Here is a 19,288-nt window from a genome sequence, read left to right as displayed (position 1 = left end):
TAAAGACCTGACAATCACCTCAACACAACTGCACTTTGAATATGTAAAACAGAAGCCTATTAAAGCAAAAATTTTACAAATAAAGCACCAAATCTAAAAATGTTTTAGAATGAGTAAACTGTATTGTCAGATTAGACTTGCTTCCTGGAAACCTGCATTATTATTTCTTAACCACAGGTTACTTTAGAAACCAGTGTCCTATCATTGTAAAAAAAAAAACTACAAATCTTTTTTTCGTTAACAAGAATTCCATCGTTAAGGATCAGCTTTCGAAAACTAGACACTGACCTGTGAGAGATCTCAGGGTTAACATGAAATATTTATCTTTAAGAATCTCAGTTCAAACTGAGGCCAAAGACACTCAGGGATGAGACAAGGAAAGCTGATACTGACCATCCAGGAGTACGTGTAAATGAGGGGCTGAAGAGTAAATCACAGATGTAGTCTTAATTGTGTTTATCCCGCCCACCCCAAAGAAAACCCTGTGATATTTGCTAAAGGTTCATTGCAAGCTGGTTCCCAGATGTGGTTCCCAACACTCTGAAATATGCCTTATTTGTCAAACGGCCATAAACCAGTGTCCTTCAGTGCCTTCAGCCCTTACTGGACCATAGGTTTTGTGCTAGAAACTGACATCCAAAGATGAACAAAGCAAAGTCCTGGACTGGAGGAACTCAGCATTTAAAGTAAGTGGTCCCTGCACAGAACCAGGGTTAAATTCATATTTACTTCAGCAGGTTTACAATCCACGAGTGTGTTCAGATTTAAAACCATCTGGAGGCCTAACACTCCTGACTTCACAAAGACTGTTATGAAAATGCATTGGTTAAGACGTTCAGTATAATGGATCCGTAGCAGACCCATGGCATTCAACAACTTGGGAGGAACAGATGAGAAACAGAACGACCATGAGCACCAGCTTTCATTCCTTGTGGTTTATTTCTGGGGAAAAAAAAAAACAACCCACAACGTCATACTATTCGTTTCCCAAATAACAACACAATTTCATTTTTCCTTTGAGACTCTACCTTAGGAGAAAGCTTGGAAGCAGTAATTAGTAGGACTAATTACTCGTAATGTCACAGGGCTTTAGAACAATTACTACTAAGGTTACTGCTTGGAAACCGAATAATTACACTAATTGGAGCTCATCAGATATTCATCTTCAGAGTAAGCACAACTGATGAGGTGAAATTTAGTGTCCATAAACGGAAGTCGTCTCAGCTGCCAAAGGTGACTTTCAGAAGACGTGTGCCCTCCATGAATATAATGGACTATGGGCAACCTTCGACACCGGACAAGTAAGGCTTCCTCGGGATGGACCAGAACTGTTGTACAGCGCTGTTATGGGTCAACAGAACCGACACATCCCTGCCTCCTGGGTCTCTCCGTCTAGAGGAGAAGAGACACTAATCAATCACATCAGTTCTGATAAATGTGGGGGCAAAAATGCCAAATGCTGTGAGAGGAGTGGGGACAGTCAGGAGAAGCGCCTCTGAGAAAGTGGCAGTTAGGCTGAGGAGCACTTGGACAGTGGGGAAAAGAATATTCCAGGCAGGAGGACAGCAGGAAAGAGCCTGGAGCGTTGGGAGACCTGAAAGGCAGGCCACGTGGGAACAGAGGGTGGGTGAGAGAGAGGATGCAAGGAGGCAGAAGAGGGAAATGGGAAAAGATGAACACGCAGGAACTCACAGGTCAGCAAAGGACTTTGATGTTTTATTCCAAGTGTAACAGAAAATCTTGATATAAAAGTCTTAGGCACAGGCATGCCGTGCTTAGATTCAGAGGAGCATTAGGGGAGCAGTCAAGGGGAGGGACAGAAGCTTCGACTAGATCCGTGACTCAGTGTACAGGGAAATGGACGGACGTATGTGAGGGGTAATTACAAGATAGACTTTACAGAACTTTGTCAGCAGAAAGATCCCAGTTTTCTGGAATGAATGGAGGAAGGTGCTATTGACCAGAAAGCGAGCACCGAAAGACCACAGACGTGGGCTCGGCGGTAGATGTTGCTTGAATTAAAGACTTAAGATAAAAAATTCTACAGCAACCCCCATTGCAGGTTTTATGCCGGAAATAATTTACCGGTGAAAATTTTTAATAAAAGATAATAAACATTACCAGCTTTCAGTTAGTGTAGGGCTGGTGGCTCATCGAGTATAGTCAGATTGAATTATTATATTCAATTACATTGTGGATTAATGAGGTAATATTCTTTATTGCCATCGTTAACACAACATGACGTGACTTGAAGTTTGAAACAGAAAGGCAATGACTGAATCACCTGACAGGGCACTTTCAAAAGCTGTAAACTGCTTTAAAAAATAAAACCCTCTCAAGTGTTAAGTGAGGATATCCCCACATCCACATTTGCTGAGAATGCCCCTCAAAAAATCCCTTCAGTATCACTACTTGTTTTATTACTTGGAAAGGCCCCAAAATTCATTAGCCTTGGTTTTTGCAGTCATCAAAGACTCCATATGATGCCTGCCACTAACTGCCCAATCCTCACTGTCCACCATACAGAAACCTAGAAAATTCCAAGCATTCTTCCCACATCTGCTTTCTGGTAAAGTCTGTATCTTCTAATCCATCCAGTAAAACTTGCCCTGTGGTTAAGATTCAGTCGGGTGAATCCCCTACCAATGGCAGAATAGGATTGTCAACTGGCAGGAAGGTCAACCCTTCCATACAGGGTAGGAAGGGCTTCTTTCTTGAGCCACTATCAAATGGGCTTTCCCAGAATAACTCTATTTTAATTTACTCGAGATTGGCTAGTTCATTACACTGCATGGACTAAGTAAATCCTTCTCTCTTCCTTTATTCATTCTTGTCATATTTGGGTAACCAAATGGGAAAGGCTTCACACAGAGGAAAAGCATGATAACACAGCACTAGAATGAAAAATGCCACATGCTAACGCCTACTGAATGGTGGCAACTGCCTAGAGCACTGTGTTGAGAAGGATTCTGAGGCCTCGTCCATGTACCCATGTCCAGCACGAGTGCACAGAGGGAGGGGTACCTGCATACACCCTTTGCCATCCCTGGTACAACAAAGCCACAGAAATAGGCTTTGAATCCCACACCAGGCTCTACCTGTCCTAGTAATGCCAATCTTAGCAAAATTAATTTTTTTTGCGTCTCATGTTGTCAGAAGAGGATATATGTTTGCCTCACATGGAGTCGTGAGGATTAAGTCAGGCTGGAGTGTAGCTGATTCTCCCCACTCCTTTCTTCCTGCCAAGTGAAACTGCACTTCGCACAGGGGCTGTAAATGTTCTTCACTGTAAACCACTTTTCTTAATATGAAGCACGAATTGTTGCAACCTGCGTTGTGCCCCACCCGCCACCCCCATTCATATGCTGAAGCTCTAAACTGCAGTCTTTGCAGATAGGGCCTTTAAGAGGTTAATTAATTTCAAATGAAGCCATCGAGGTGGGCCTTCACCCATCGGGCTGGTGCCCTAATGAAAAGAGACTGGGACTGAAAGAGACACCAGGGGTGCATGCACGCAGACACAAGACCCTGTGAGAACACAGCAGGAAGGCAGCCGTCTGCAAGCCTAGGAGAGAGACCACAGAGGAAACCAAACCTGTCAACACCCTGACCTTGGAGTTCTAGCCTCCTGGTCCTGTGCTCTGTTCTGGCAGCCCCAGCAGAGAAACGTGGGAACAAAGCACCCCTGCGTCTACCATTCCTGTTTCTGCAGATATGCCTCCATCCTCCCCTCTCCCACCCCTCCCCTTCCTCCTCTCATGCTCTCTTCTCTTTTTTGCCCCTGGAAACACTAGAAGGAGGGAGTGGTGGGGCTTAGAAACAAGAGGTCATTGACTGTTGATCTAGACCAATGTAGTTTTGCTTCCTGTACTTACCAGAAATCCTGCCCACACAAGGGGAATCCGGACACCCTTAGGAACAGAAAGGAATGGTGTTCCCCTCTCTCCATCCAGAACCATGGCTGCAAAAGTACCTCATCGCCACTTCCCTCAAGTACAGCCATTTCCTCCTTTTCAGAAGGTTTTACAAACCTCCATATTTAACAAGGGCTACCCATGCCTGTCCCTCTCTCGAGTGGATTGGTTAATTAGGTAGGGCGGTAGCTAAATACATCTTCAGAATCAGATTTCAGTGGGAATTCATCCCCAGCCACTTAAACCTCACACTAACCGTGGTGCATATGAGCGACCCAAAACATTTGTTCTAGCAGTCAGGTATTTCCTCTACCAGGTAAACCAGGCAGACAATTGCTAACAAGTCAGGGCCTGCTGGCGCTGCTGACATCAATTGTATTCTATTCTGCTGCCTAAATACCCTAAGGGTTTGAGCGGTTGGGAGGGGCTGGTTTGTTTTTCAGATGTATCTCCCCCAGTTCACACCCTCTTGCAACAGGAATCATGCCCAACTCAAAACTGGCTTGAGCTTTTTTTTCACTCCTCTTAGAAACAGCAGTAACATTTTTTGCAGTATTACATCATTCTGGACTTCTTTACCCTTTATCTGGGATTCTTGGCTCTCATACTACAAAAATGGTAAAGGAGCCTCCGCGGGTGGTATGCCCAGCAGTGGGGATGAGCACAGGTAAGTGGCATGCAAGTCATAGCTCCCGGTCTTAAAGAAGGCAAGGGGGTAGCATGAGTACAAACCCTAATTTAGTTTAGGACAAATTGAATGAGGACCAATCCTAACTAATTCGCCAGTTGCTTCCTCTAACCACCATTTCTTCTCCCCTTAACTTGGCAATACTTACTGCTGGAAATCAGGATACAGTCAAAGAATGTGTTACTACTGACGTTTAAAGTGCCACAAAGTGATATCTTTTAAGCAGGAAGGACTAACCAACAGGGTTGGGTGAGGCAGAGAGATGGAAGCCTGCCGACATTCAAATTCAGTTTCGTAAAATACAGTTTTTGCTACATTCTCAGCATTCTGTTAGTAGTAAATTAAACATCATAGCTTAGAAGGATGAGTAGAACTCCTTTCGGATTTAAAACTACAGCTCTTACCTTAGTGGAATCATGTGTTCTAATTCCACTGTGTAGTGGCTTCTCTCTGCACTGTGGCCGGTTGAGTTCTCCTAGGATGAGCCGATACCCACCCACCCAGAGGACTTTCATATAGCTGAAATCAAGGTGAAGCTCTCTGGATGGTGGAAACAAAACCGGTTAGAATAGAAAGGATGGAGATAAATGTAGGGACCTAGTGTTTCTGTCTCTTCCACCGATAGAACTTTCAAGGAGACTTTCCATTAGTCAACCGCCAGATTGACAAGGGGGAACAGAGATATTCAGGTGTGAGCCACATGAAGCAACACGTACCTGGGAAACCACTGTCCATCTTGTATTAACAGCCTTCTGGACAACATTGCTACCAACACTTGTTACTATTTGTCTGAAAACGACACACTGAAAGTTCTGGAAGCAGGTTTCTACTAAAGTCCAGTTGGGTGAGCCCTGGGAATTCAAAGCTTGAGGTCTCAACAAAAGATCACCAGAGCGACTGAGGAAACCCTAGTGCCAAAATAAACCATGGTTAAGTGGGGCAGGATCCACCGAGGTTGGGTGACCATGAGATGCTAAGCGCTATTGTCACCACCAATTGTTAATTGAGAGTCTTTCTTTTTTTCTTTAGGAAAATGAGTCATTCAGAGACGATTCCAGAACCCCTCATTTAATCATTTAAGTCCTTAGTAAATACTCAAGTGGCCACATAACCTCAGCCTACCTTCTTGATGGAATGCAGGGTAATGGCAGGAGGAAGTCATTGCTAATCTACCCCCCTGTAAGTCACTGATTTCTCTAGATGCTCCTTTTCTCCAATCATCTTAAATATGTCTATGGCAAATACAGATGCTGTTGACCTGGACTGAAACAGCTGAGAGCATTTGTAAAGAAAAATACCCCTACTGCCTGTACAGTTTCCAAGACAAGCCCAGAGAGGCTTAAAGCGATACTTTGTAAAGACTCGACAATTCCGAGGAGACTGTCTTCTATCCTTAGGGAACAGGGATGTCTTCAGTTACCCAATGGTTGCTACTGTTTTCGCCTTTGATAAACTATTTCCCCACTGAGATCTTGTTAATATTTAACTTGGCTGTTGTATTAATCTGTGTGGTAACGGTGTTTTGAACAGCTGTCAATGGGTAAATGATGTGGGTCTTTTCAAATTCACTTCGCCAAGCAATCCAGGAAACTTGTAATTTAGAAAGTTCAACCCGGAAAAGCTGTTTTCTAACATCTTATTCTTCATAAACTTAAAAAAAAAAAAGGTTTTAATTTGGGCTTATTTTAGGAATATATTCATTTCTGAACCTGTAAAACTGTAATAATGAAAAGCACGACAAAAACTGCAAAGTCACTTGTTTAGGGCAGGTTTCCCTGGGAAAAAAAATATAAATTCACTCAAGGCTTATTCTCCACCTACTGAAATGTCTAAATAAGTCATTTTAAATATAAATTAAAACTCTCTCCTCTAAAACTAATCTTATCACAATTTTTCAAAATACAAATGCACATAAACAGTTTACATTGCTAAACTCCGTTTCAAACATCCGAATATTAAGCTTTATGAAGTATTTTAACAACTTAAGTACTTAAGTTCCATATTTTAATGACAACTTCAGAAACTTCTAGCCCTTTTAAATCTCCTAAATCAGCGCAAATACTATAAATGACAATTCTAAAGAAGAAAAGATTTAACCATGTCTTTTATGCAGCTCTCAAACCAGTAAGCCAGATCACACGAGAAACTGGCATAAAAGTTCCTGTCCATCACTGTGCATGGTGGATCTTCCAAGAGATTCCAGAGCATTTCCAGGGCACCATGCTTGACCGCTCCACTCACTCAGCAGCCCCCAAATGAGTCTAAGACCAACTGGCTTTCTTGTCAAACTCCTATCCCTCCATCTGCAGGCTCCAAACCCTGCACCACTCCTTATTTCTGCAGGAAAACAAAGATATGATACTAACATTTTAGTTTTATGGGAAAAACTACTTCAACGTATGCCGTAAGTTCTTTGCCATATGAAGGAAACCACATGTCTGTAGTGTAAGAGCAAAAAAGAGGTAAGTTGAGGAGTAGAGATGGCGAGCAGATCGCGCAGTGGCAGGTAGTAACGAGAGAGCTGCACAAGGGATGCTATCAAAATGCAGACCAGGGTCTGTCTCTGAGGAGGGCAGCAGGGAGAGACACAGGATCAGGATCGGATTCCCAAAAAATGGTATCAGAGCCAAAGAATGGTAGGAATTTTTCTTTTTAAGTTGTGGACAGTGAGTAAGAGTTTGACTCAATTAGAAAGAAGGGAGGGCGGCAGGAGTGAGGCTTTTTTGGGAAATAACCTGGGTTTCTACTCAGCCACTACCCAGCTCATGAGACCTTGACTAAGCCACCAAATTGTCCAAGGTCCTTTTGAGTTACAGAGTAAGTGTTTTAATTATGAGCTTTCAACTTATGATGGCAAGTATTTACAAAGGACTGAGGCTGTAGTTTAGAAAGTAAAAGCTATCACCAACTTTCTGTAAATGAACTCTGCATGGAGGCAGAAAAAAAAGGGGGTAGCCAATTTAGGGCTTGGTTTATTTCTCATCAGGCAACCATTACTACATAGCTGCAGGAGGGCTGACTAGCCTCTCTGGTGAGTATTTTAAAAGCTGAATTACAGGTAAGGCATTTGAGTGATTACTGTGGGCCACCTGTGAAGTGTAATGAGGAAAGTGAAGGGGCCGACTACCCACATTTATCCAAAGTCCCGAAGAGGAGCCATCATCCTCACCCTCTTCATCCTCATCATCGCAGAACAGAGGTGACTTAAGGACATCAGCCCATGTTCACCATGACAAGGAAGAATTTCTCATCTAGGTTACTTAATATATGTATGGATTAAAACTTTTTTGTAAGCTGTATCTCTTCTATGATAATTCTTCATGTTACAACTTAGTACAACTCTCTCTAATGAAGATGCTAATATGTTGGAACATGTCATCCGTTTTATCCTCAAGTGTCCATATGACATGAGATAAAATGGCCAAGACTTAAGGGAAAGACAGAATAGCGTGGGGCCATCAGACACGGGTTCAAATTCTGTCACATTCTCCTGGCTCCAGGATCTCAGGTACATTATTTAACCCTCTATTTTTCATTTATTCACAGATAAAATGCATTTAACAATTTTTTTGAGGGGATAAAATTCAACTAAAGCATATGACATACAATAAATAGTCAATTTCATTAAGTGTCCAATTTCATTCCTAAACTTCTCTAGATATAAAAGAAAAAAATTTTGATGAAGTTTTTTAAATGATACAATCACCATATCCAAAATCTCTTTCCTACAGTGAATATTTGACAGATAAAGTTAAATATAATTACCATCCTGATTCATAAGAGTCAAAAACCCATTTAAAGAAACTATTAAAAAAATAATTTAGCCAAAATGAGAATGACTTGACCTTCATGGAACAGCAAAGCCCAAGGATCCAGAAGGCCAAAAACAAGTTAGTTAAGCAGATCCCAGAATTAAATGCCTACAAGGTCAAACCAGATTCCAGGATGATCCATCTCAAATATCTGAAATTCCAAAGAACTTCCTTGTTTTTTTTTTTTTTTTAAGATTCCACAGTGACTGAGGTTGCCAGGGGGATAATTATTTCCAAAGACTTTTGTCAACAGGTGATACAGTCACATTCCTGCATAAGATAAGCTTCAGTTTTACTCCTGGAGTGGGTGGTGGGGATGTGGGAAAGCGAAAGCCTGCACCTGGTGTGTCCTGAGGATTTTAAACACATAAATTGGTTTATACAATCTTTGTACTAAGGACTAAGACACTCCTTTCAAATGCTAATGAATTCATCTTGATTCAGGACACCACAACGCCAAGTTTCAGGAATATGAAGGACTTCTGTCAATACCCAAGGTCATCCAGTGGAGTCCAGATGTCAACATATCAAAACACTGAGCCTTTCTCTGAGGCTCTCAGGACTTTCACATCATTGCTTTTCATTTCAATACCAACTCAGTTTGGAGGCTGGAGTTGTATCCATCTACCCACTTTGGACTTTTGAAACTAGTACAAGAGGATTTTTCTAAACCACAGACTTCTATGTTCTCCCAACTCCTGTCCACCAACAGCCTGTCTTGCAATAATGACCTTTGAAATAAGCCTAGAGACAGCTACAGACATAGAGGATGAAGTAAAGAAAGCTGGTCTCCTCACCACTTGACAGTGAAAGTGCATTATAGAGATGCAGAAAATATGTATAAGGCATTGTCCTAAGTGTGTGATGACTTCATTTAATCTCTATAATAACTGCATTATAAACCCCCCCCCCATTTTATAGATGAGAAGTGGGGCACAGAGAAGCTAAGCAATTTACCAAAGATCACACAGCTAGACAATGGCTGAGACAAGATTCTTAACCTAGTGAATCTGGCTCCACACTCAGCCCTCCAAGTCACACTTTCTAAATACCGTACGCCCTACAGTGTACAAACCATAGCTGAAACGTATATTTCAAAGCAAAGTTCAAGAAACAAACCAGTGAAGACCAGCCCTTCCTCCCTCATCCAAAATGAACAAAAGAATAAAAAAATCAATTTAAAAACAAGTTCGTAAAGTGTTTAAGCAATAAGAAGGAAATGTGTAAACGCCGGGCCTTTCCCCACTGAACACCACTTTCTTATATCATCTTGACATGTTTCCTTATGACCTGGGTCCCTGTTGTGTTTGCAGATGGCTTCTATTTCTAAATCTCTCAGGCTTTCAGGAATTTATTCCTAGACTTCGAGGCATGCTCAATCACAGCCTCCCCTCACTGGCAGCCTTGGCTAGTCCACACAATTCCTGCATTCCCTGTTTTTATTAAAAAAAAAAAAAAAAAAACTGCTGCCTTTAGAAAGCCTGATTTTGTAAGTTACTTAAATTCTTTGCAAGCATAAAGAAAACACGTGATGAGACTTTCTCTGCATCCCATCTCATCGGGCTTCTGAGTTCCAGGGGGAAGAAGAGAATGTTGTTTTAATCACCTTGCTTGTATCTTTTCAAAATTGCACTTTAACTCTATCCTGGTAAGAATCTGATTATCTACGTGATTATCTTTTACTTTTGATAAGGTTTACTGGACATTTTTTTTTCCTCACAAGACACTTACCTAGATGTCTGTCTTAATAGCAGTGGAGGGAATGGCATTTACCAAAAATCCTCCTTTGGCAGGCTGGGAGCGCCTGTGGTTTTAAGACTACTCCTATATTTTCTCAAAAGAACTTAAATGCTGTCTCTTGAGTTCCAGAAGCAGCCATGGGAAATTTGATGAGGGTGGCCATTCTGGCTTCACTCAATCCACTCTGGGGCAAATTCCCATACATTTCTGTCTCACAGAATTTCAAATATGTATCTCTATGTGGTTTGAAATATCCTATTTCTGACTGAATACACGGAAACCCTCAGGTCTTGATTAATCAGCATGGAAGAAAACTGCAGCTTAATATAGAGAAATTAGTTATCGATGTCAATCACACCGCCTGTGTTGATAATGCAGACTGAGAGGGCAAGGGGCCCCTAAGAGCCAGCCACTGTCCTTACACACTTTCCAGACATACATGTCATCCTTCGGATAGCCTAAAAATAGGAATTATTACTCCAATTTTACAATAACAATTTTTATAAAGTGAAATTTAGAGAGGTTTGAAGTAATTTGCCCAAAGTGGCCCAGCCAGTACCTAGAGATTTTTCAAACCAACTAAGCCCGAGGAAGCCTCCCGATCAAGACTATTTTCTTTAAAAAAAAATTCTGGCTGTCCACAACCTCAGTTATTTCCTGCTATTAATCCACCATAATTAAGCTGAAGAGTAAAATTCACATTGCACTGTGTTATCCAAAGTTTTACGAGTCAGAATAAATGGAAAAGATTCGGTGAGTTGAGAAAACGTGACAAAAAGACAGATACCACACCCATTTCCCCCAGAACTTCAACGCATCTACACGTTTGGCTTTTCCTCAGTTACCTGGTTTCCAGTTTACCAGCTAAAACAGTCATTAAGAAGATGTTAATCTTTTGATAAAAAGGGTGTAAAATGAGTAGGTAAAAACTACATATTAGAAAGATAAAGACCTAAGCAAATCAAAGCGTTTCTTTTAACAGAATCAGACACCAAAGGCAATTGCTTTTGACAAATGATACTTGGTAGGCCTTTTCTGGATATTTTTCAAAACAAAATTTTACAAGTGATCAGAAAAATAAGGCAGAGCAACTTTATAAATCTTTTATTTAGTAAGCATTGTTTATTACAGCTCTTCAAGTTCGGTAGTGCTTCATGTGAATGTTTAAGCCTGTAAATGAACATGTTAATTTAAGATGCTCAGTACAACCCATTTGTTTCAGGGGTACACTGGTAAAACTTAGAAGTGAGCATCTTAGTAGACTAGCTAGGCTCTCCCTTCAATATACACTGAGAAAAACAGAAAATTAATTATTTTCCAAAGACTATTATGAAGCACTATAAAATGATAGTCTATACCAATCAGTTTCATTTCATATCATTAATTAAATTTTATTTTATAGCATGAGTCTATATGTATAAATTATGTGTGTGTATAAATATATATGGCACCTTAACTGATTTAAAAAAGGGTTTGGATTTTGCTTTTTTTTTCCCCACAGTGAAGTATTACAGACGTCCATTTTAGAGTGAGCAAATCCTCTCCAAACCTAAGTTTCTCACACTCCACTTATGACCAAGGAAAACAATACTTTGGGATTGTTCTTAATGTGAATTTTTAAAAAAAAGACAAAAACTAAAGAGACAGAATACATCACATCTTCTAGTAAATCCAGGAAGATTATAAAGACGCCTCCAAAGATAAGGAGCTGAAGCCCATAGGGCTCTTCCATTCAGATTAGGGTGTTCAAATTAGATGTTCAACCTGGGGTGGTCTGGGGGGAGGGAAGGCCCTCTTCTGCCCACAAAGAAAGCAGGAGCACCAGTTAAGGAGAGGCCCGCCACTGGCACCACTGATAATACAGTCATTGTTGGTGCATTTTGTCACAAGGCCCAATTTCCCCTTTCTCCACCTGCTACAGCTTGCCAAAAAGCTAGCTGGATAAAAGAATAAGGTAAATGATCATTTAGAATTCAATTGAAAAATTACCTTGCTCAAAAACCTGAGACTCATTGAATTGGGGGCATATTGTTATATATTTGCTATTGCATATGGTCTGTCTGCCGACTCATCCCTCCCTCAAAAACAAAACCTAAAAAGAAAAAGAAAAATCTACATCTAGCCCCCTAAACCATAAAAAACAAACAAACAAACAAAAAAACCCACTCAGTACTATGAAGTAGAGAGGGTACCAGGCAGCTACCCTACCAAGTAAAGGCTCTGCTATATTAAACTTGATCAATATCAAGTTTTTATTAAAAGGGACAAAAGAGATGATTTCCATTTTCCTGCCACATGTTGTCTTACCAGGATTCACTGAGAATACTTAAGCATAAAATTCTTTCAAGCATAACGTACCATTGCGAAAATATAATATTTAGCTCCTATTTCGTACAGTTAAGTCTTCTTTCAGTTGATAGAACAAACTAGCCCAAAAAGAAATCTTAAGGGCCATACATGGTCCTTGGATAATACATCATTGGTAAGAAAATCATCCATCAACCACCAAAGGTATGTATATATGTATATATATCATGGTTTCTGGTAGACATTGAAAAAAAATTAAGAACTTAATCAACCATCATCTTCACCCCAGCAGCCCCAGCTGACTTCTTCCTCCCCATCAGTGGATTTCCAACTCCATGGGGTTCGTCTTTGGGATCCCTAATGAAACAATGAGGAAAATCAAGGGAGAACAATCAGGAAATCAAGAGAAAACAGACATAGTTAGGATCCTGATAAGGTAACCATTTTCTCAGCTCTGGGTTTTGTAGGCCATCTTGTTCGCATAAATGCCAAAATGTCTTCATTTTTCCCAAATGGTGACACTAGGGGCGATACCCACTGTCAATTTTAAGACGAATATCCCTTAATCAAATGGCCAACAGCAAAAATCTGTCAGAGAAACGGTTAATTGATGCAAATTAAGAGAGCCACCATCACTGCAGTGCAAAACGATGCAGGAAAAAGAACAATGAACAGTATTAGAAAGAAAATAGCAGTGTTCGGTTACAAAAAAATATTTAATCCACAGTTTGACCTCACCATCAAGGCTAATCTTATTTTTCATCAATTGAAATCACTAAGAAAGCAAACGATTAGATAGGCTGGAAAGGAAGAAATATACACACAGGAGGGAAAAACTTGTCATTTGTGTCCAAGGGTTTCACGCAACATTTAGGGTAAACGCCTTTGTTCCTGGTTTTGGTAAGGGAGTGGGTGGGTGGGTGATGCAGAGATCAGATGGGGCTGCCGGGGCCCTCCACACCCTGCTCTCAGGCGCATGCGCGAGGCCAAGACAAAGGAATAGGTAATTACAGTCCCGATTCATTCATTTTGCCCGCAGTGCTGAGGATCTCTTAGCCCCGGTAATCCCTGGGAGGTTGATCCACACCGCTATAGCAGGAAGACCACCTCGATGCTAGTGTCCGATTTTAACCCGCCATCACAGATGTGCTAGTGGCCTCGCGGCAGACCGAGGTGTGGCGTCAATTCTGTTTAAGGTACTAAAAATGCACCCGTGCGCGCTGTACTAATTTCAGCGGAGTGAAAATTACACAGGCAAAGACTGTTCGCGGAGTTCGTTTCAAGGCGGAAATGTCTATGGGGAAGCAGATAAGGAGCCCAGCCAAGCGTTCGATGAATATTCATGAAAAGAATGCGGTTTGGAGCCACGCATTGTGTGTGCGCTCGGATCCAGGGATTCTGCAATTTTTATTCTTGAGGGGGGAGGGGACGGTAAGGCGGGGAGGGGCAACAGGGACCCAGCGTCGGGTTTCAGTGTTAGCACTTCAGGCAAAACCTGCTAAACCCCAAACCTTCGGTCACAGCGGGTCTGGGCCGTTAGGGGCCGCGCGCTGTCAGGTTCAAGCTCACACCCTCCCCGCCGGGCCGCGCGGGTAGAGGCGCCCAGCGCATTCTCTGAAGGCGAAGACTCGAAAAAATAAATGCTCAGATGTAGCCCACCGGTTAATGGGAAGGCAGTTCAGCCAAGTCCGAGGCTGGGGCTTTGATCTGCTCAAATGTGCTTTGGAGGCACGTTGTCGTGTGAACCTCGCATTCCTTGGCCACCCCAAGCCAAGATTCAGGCGTCCCACAGGTCAAGGAAACCCATTTGCTAAACCAAAAAGCACCTCCTTCCTTCCGATCACACCAGAGTCCCCGTATTCTTGCTCCCCCTAACTCCCGCCCCACCCCACCCCCACCCTCCATCTTTTGCTGCTGCGCCCCTCGCACCAAGCGCTTTCTTCCCGGCTGTGAATGGTGCCGATGACAGATAACTCTTAAGCCTCAAAAAACCGTCTCTTCGGGTCTCAATGGATTAAAGGGTTTCACAGGCGGCAATTTCCTCCTTAACTAGAAGCTTCCCTCCCACTACTCACCCCCTCAACTCCATTTATCAGGCTCACCAACCCTCCATCCTCCCCACCCCGTGAGTGGCGGAATCCACCCACCTCCGGGGCCCCCACCACCCAAGATCCCCGTAGCGCGACGGAGCAGTCACTGAGGGGATCCCGTGTCCGGCGCCGTCTAATTGGGCCCTGCACCATTTCCCCCTCAGCCCCGGCTGCAGCTAGGGGAGAGAACAAAGGGCCTCGGGGGTGGGGCGGGTGCAGGAGGGGAACGGAGGCCCCGGGGATGCCGGCACCCCAGGTCCGCCGCGGCAGCGGGGCGACAGGGCGCGCCTGCTTACCGGCTCTGGGTGCCTGTGCCGCCCCTGGGTGAACGCGGTGCCGCCGAGGGGCCCGGGTCGCTGGTGTCGTCCGGTCGGGTGCCTGGCCGCTGGCAGAAGATCTCTCTCCGGCTCGACGGCGGAGCCCGGAGCGAGGAGCGAGTTGGAGCGCTGCCGCCGCCGCCGCCGCCGCTGCCGCTACTGCCGCCGCCGCCGCCGCTGCAGCCTCTGCATTTCTCGCGCTCGCGCTCCCCCTCCCCTTCCTGCCCAGCGCCCTCCCCCGGCGCGTCCGTCCGCCCAGCCTCCCTCCTCTCGCTCACCCCGCCCGCCTCCCTCCCCTCCCCTCCCCTCCCCTCCCCCTCCCCTCCATCCCGGTGCCCCGCCCGCCTCCCCTCAACTCCCCGCAGTCCTGGTGCCCCGCCCGCCTCCGTTCAATCCCCTCCAGCCCTTCTCTCTCCTTACATCTCCTTCCCTCCATCCCGGGTCCCCCCCACCCCCTTCTCCAAAGGGATTGTCCTCTCCTTTCGCTCTCCCCTTCCCTTCATCCCTGTGCCCCTCCTGCCTCTCTACATCAGCCTTGAATGCCTGTTTCCCACACCCTCCCCACCTCTCCTCCATTCCTCTCCAGCAGCTTGCCCCCAGCCCTCGTCGTCTCCCCTCCCCCGCCGCGCGGCGGGGCTGTCCACAGGCACTTTCTCTCTCTCTTTCTGCCTCTCTCTCTCCCTTTCTCCCTCTCTGGAACGGTTGGAAAAGAAGTGCTCGGGCTCTCGCTCACACTCAGAGGGCTGCCTGGAGGTGATGAATGACGCCCCCTGCCACCTGCTACCTGTCTCAGCATCCCAGTCCGGCCGCTCGAGACGTCTGGCTGAGATTCCGATACCCGGGCAGGCAGTGAGGTGGGGGGTGACCTGCTAGCTCCCCTCAACCCGTCAGGACAGATGCCCGCGGGTTTGAGGGTGGCCTCCAACGGTAGACGCGTCTGGGCGGCGCCCCCGGGGGGACCAAGCGCGCTGGGCTGGCGGCTCCCGCACTCGCTGGGCTGAGCCGCGAAAGCTGCGGCTTTGGGCGAGCGCGGCGCTAAGTTCCAGCTGTCCAGGCGAGCGGCGTTGCCCCTGCGAGGGTGCTCTCGGGACTTGGGAGAGGAGGGAGTGAAGACAAGAGCCCTGGGAAAGGAACCGTCGGTTTTTGATGGCAGCCAGCTCTCAGGAAGACTGAGTTAGCCGAGGCAACCCGCACAGTGCCGCTCAGAGACGCACAGATCAAAACCGTGGCCAACTGCGGTGTGTCAGGGTGTCCCGGGGGCCTGGGACTTTGTTTAATACCGAGATAAGAAATAACCACCCGGGTGGGCAGATATGCTCACCTTGCTTATCCGTTGGCAAGCAAATGCAAAGATAATAATAACGTAATATGACATCGCTTACAACGGTAACTCTTTCACTAAACAAAAGCCAATTTTACCTTCCCGCAAAACCCATCTGAACCTTTGGAACTCTCATTTGCGGCATTTGGGCGCCCTCTGGCTGTGTCTGGATTACTTTCATGGTCGCCTACATCTCAGCAAAGAAAAAAAAAAAAAAGGATGGAGCTGCTGGTTCTCCAGGATGGTTCTGCCCTCCTGACCTGGGCGTGGATTTGAGAGCAGGAATATTATCCAAAATCAGGGTGACAAAATGTAACCATATTTAGAGAGGCAGACTCCAAAGGCAATTGCATCTGCATTCAGCTGGGGAAAGGTAAGTCCATTTTCAATTAATAGGAAAAAACTTACCAGAATTTAATTACTATTTTAAATGAATCTGGGTGGCCGTGAAGACCCCATACTACGCTAGAGGTTTTGCAGCGGAACAGACTCCTGGACTGCACAGGTGTTGACAGTTTATATGAACCACACTAAATTAGACAAAGGCAATGCAGGCTGGAAATGTTCACATGTTAAAGCCAGGGGCAGAGGAATTTTGCTGTCTTTTTCATTTCTTCTTTTGTCTTTCTGCCATTGAAATGAAAGAACAAAGAATATGGTATAAGAGAAACATGGCATAAGAACAGGGAAGCAAATTACAACTAGGGTTACCTTCTAAAGCTTTTAATTTATTTGAACATAAATATTCAACAATTTAATATGGTCAGTATTAATTGACCCTCATTCCAGCACACCCTCCATGAAGCTAGATGTAGTTCTCACCCTCCTGTTTGGGGCAGATAATTTTCTGTTGTCGGGGGGATGGACCTGCCCAGTGGACTGTAGTCTGTTCAGCATCATTATTGGCCTCCATCCGTCCACTAGTTACCAGTAACACATACGACCATCACCACCATCACCAGTTGTGACAACCAAAATGTCTCCAGACATTGCCAAATGTGCCCTGGGAGGCAAAAATCACTCCAGGTTGAAAACTATTGGGCTCTAAATTTTTGTTTAATTGTTGTGAGCAAGTGTCTAAGTCTTTAACTTATTAAATTGAATAAGCATTAGCAATTTTATGCTCAAAGCATTTATTGAGTGTACTTGTTATGGAATATCTGTGTAGCTGTCTCATTTAGCATTCAGTTTTTGTCCCTGTGATCTTCCAGGCATGTAAACTTATCTTAAAATTCGTAAACATATGTTCCTATTGTGGTTCCATGATAAATCTCTGGATGTTATCTCAGTTCTATCTTCTCTTTTTCTGATTTTTGAAAAAAAACATAAAAATTATAATTTGGTACTTTCAGTGCTTCCAGCTAAATTTTCATGATGGAGAAAGCAAGCCTTTTAAAGGTGTGATTGGAATACGGATCACAGGTTGCCACAGAAATGGGAGGCAAAAGCTTACACCAATGAGACTGCAGGTCTCCTCAGTTTTGTCTTCCATCAGATTTAGTTGTTCATTTAAAAGATTTTTTAAAAGAATTCTTTAATGACATAATGATGTAACTGGCTCATAGTGCTATTAATCCTAAGAATGGAAGCTTTTCCAGAATTTATAGTTATACATCAAATGGTACCCAAAATATTATATCTCAACACATTACTATGTAAAATCCAATTTGGTGATGTTTTTAGTCTCATTTTTAATTGTTCATCTAACATCTTCATTTTTAATTTGCATGCTCTTGAAAGTTTTTTTTTTTTTTCAACACATACTTAGGGAATTAATGAATAAGCATTTAAAGCTCTGGAGTTTAGAAAATTTTTAATATTAACTATTGTGGATGTCACTAGCTGTTTAGATTACAGACTAATGAACTTGGGAGTCTATGTTAAAGGTGCAATTTATGACAAATTTAATTACCTTTCAACATTACAGTCATGAAAATAAAAATGGCTTTACTCTCCAAAAGGAATGAATAATTCTTTAATAAACAAAGCTAGACTTCCTGGGTTGTAAAATGAATTCCACTGTCATCTTCAATTGCCTACACATTTTGCTTCAGTGAAGCATAACCTGCATTATGAAAATATTCATCAAAAAGATAAATGATTCAGTGATGACTGATTTTTGCTAAAGGATTTGCCATAGAATTGCTTGCAATGTCATGGACTCATTGGCACCTAAATTAGTAGGTTTATGACAACTTCAACATGTGCTTAGCTTTTCAAATCGTATCTATGGTCAGTTGAGACGCGTACAATAGATGATTACATCGACCTCATCTCATCTCACCTCCAAACCTCACCCATAACTCCCCTCTTGGTACCTCTCATATCACCCACCAAGGTTTAGCATCTTCCTCAGTTCCCCATCCTTTCCTCCTAAACAGTAAAAAGGGAATTCAGGTCCCAAGTAAAACATGTAGACCAACATGAATGAAGCAAAAAGCACAGTGACAGTAGTGTCACCCCGTGTCACTCCAGCCACCTCTGCTTGACATCTTTTTGACTGGCTCCCGTTCAAGGCCACTGAATTAACGCGAGCCCTCAGACACCCATGTAGGGAATTTGATCAGTTCAGCTCGACGGCTAAGTATTGGGTGGAGGACTGAACTGCTGTAATTTGATCACAAGATCTCTTCTACAAATCAAGCGAAAGACCAAACAGCCAATATTACGTAGAAAAGTAGACAGCTTTTCTTTCTTAAGAATATTAATCATTTTTAATCCAAGGAAAATATTGAAATCTGTATATGTATCGCATCCTTCTCCCTTTCTATCCCCTGCCCCCAGCACCATTATTACAACCTCACCCTTCACATAGCCCAGTGAAAGGGCTTCCTTTGTTTCAATCAGTCGGTCTCAAGCAGGGGCTCTTCTGCTCCCCAGAGGACTGTGGGAGTATCTGGAGGCTTTGGGGGAAGGGAGTATAAGGCGGATAAGTGCTCTGGCATCTCATGGGTAAAGATCAGGTTTGCTGTTAAACATCCTACATGCAGAACAGCCCCACAATGGGCAATTATCCATCCCAACATGTCAATATGAGGAGGTTGAGAATCCCGTGGTTTGAAAGAGCATGAGGCTGGAAAAGACCTGATTCTTTTTTTT

General features: G+C 43.6%; 1 protein-coding gene across 1 annotated transcript in view; it reads right to left on the bottom strand.

Moving 5' to 3' along the window:
* BASP1 (brain abundant membrane attached signal protein 1) overlaps nt 1-15,074 on the bottom strand; it is a 52,556-nt gene extending 37,482 nt beyond the window's left edge. Inside the window, exon 1 of the mRNA XM_032470344.1 lies at nt 14,848-15,074. The gene's annotated coding sequence lies outside the window, so the exon portion shown is untranslated. The remainder of the gene's footprint in view (nt 1-14,847) is intronic.
* Nucleotides 15,075-19,288: the final 4,214 nt, after the last annotated feature.

The sequence above is a fragment of the Camelus ferus genome, chromosome 3 (assembly GCF_009834535.1).
Source record: "Camelus ferus isolate YT-003-E chromosome 3, BCGSAC_Cfer_1.0, whole genome shotgun sequence".
Lineage (NCBI taxonomy): Eukaryota > Metazoa > Chordata > Mammalia > Artiodactyla > Camelidae > Camelus > Camelus ferus.
This window is presented reverse-complemented; position numbering and strand designations above follow the sequence as displayed.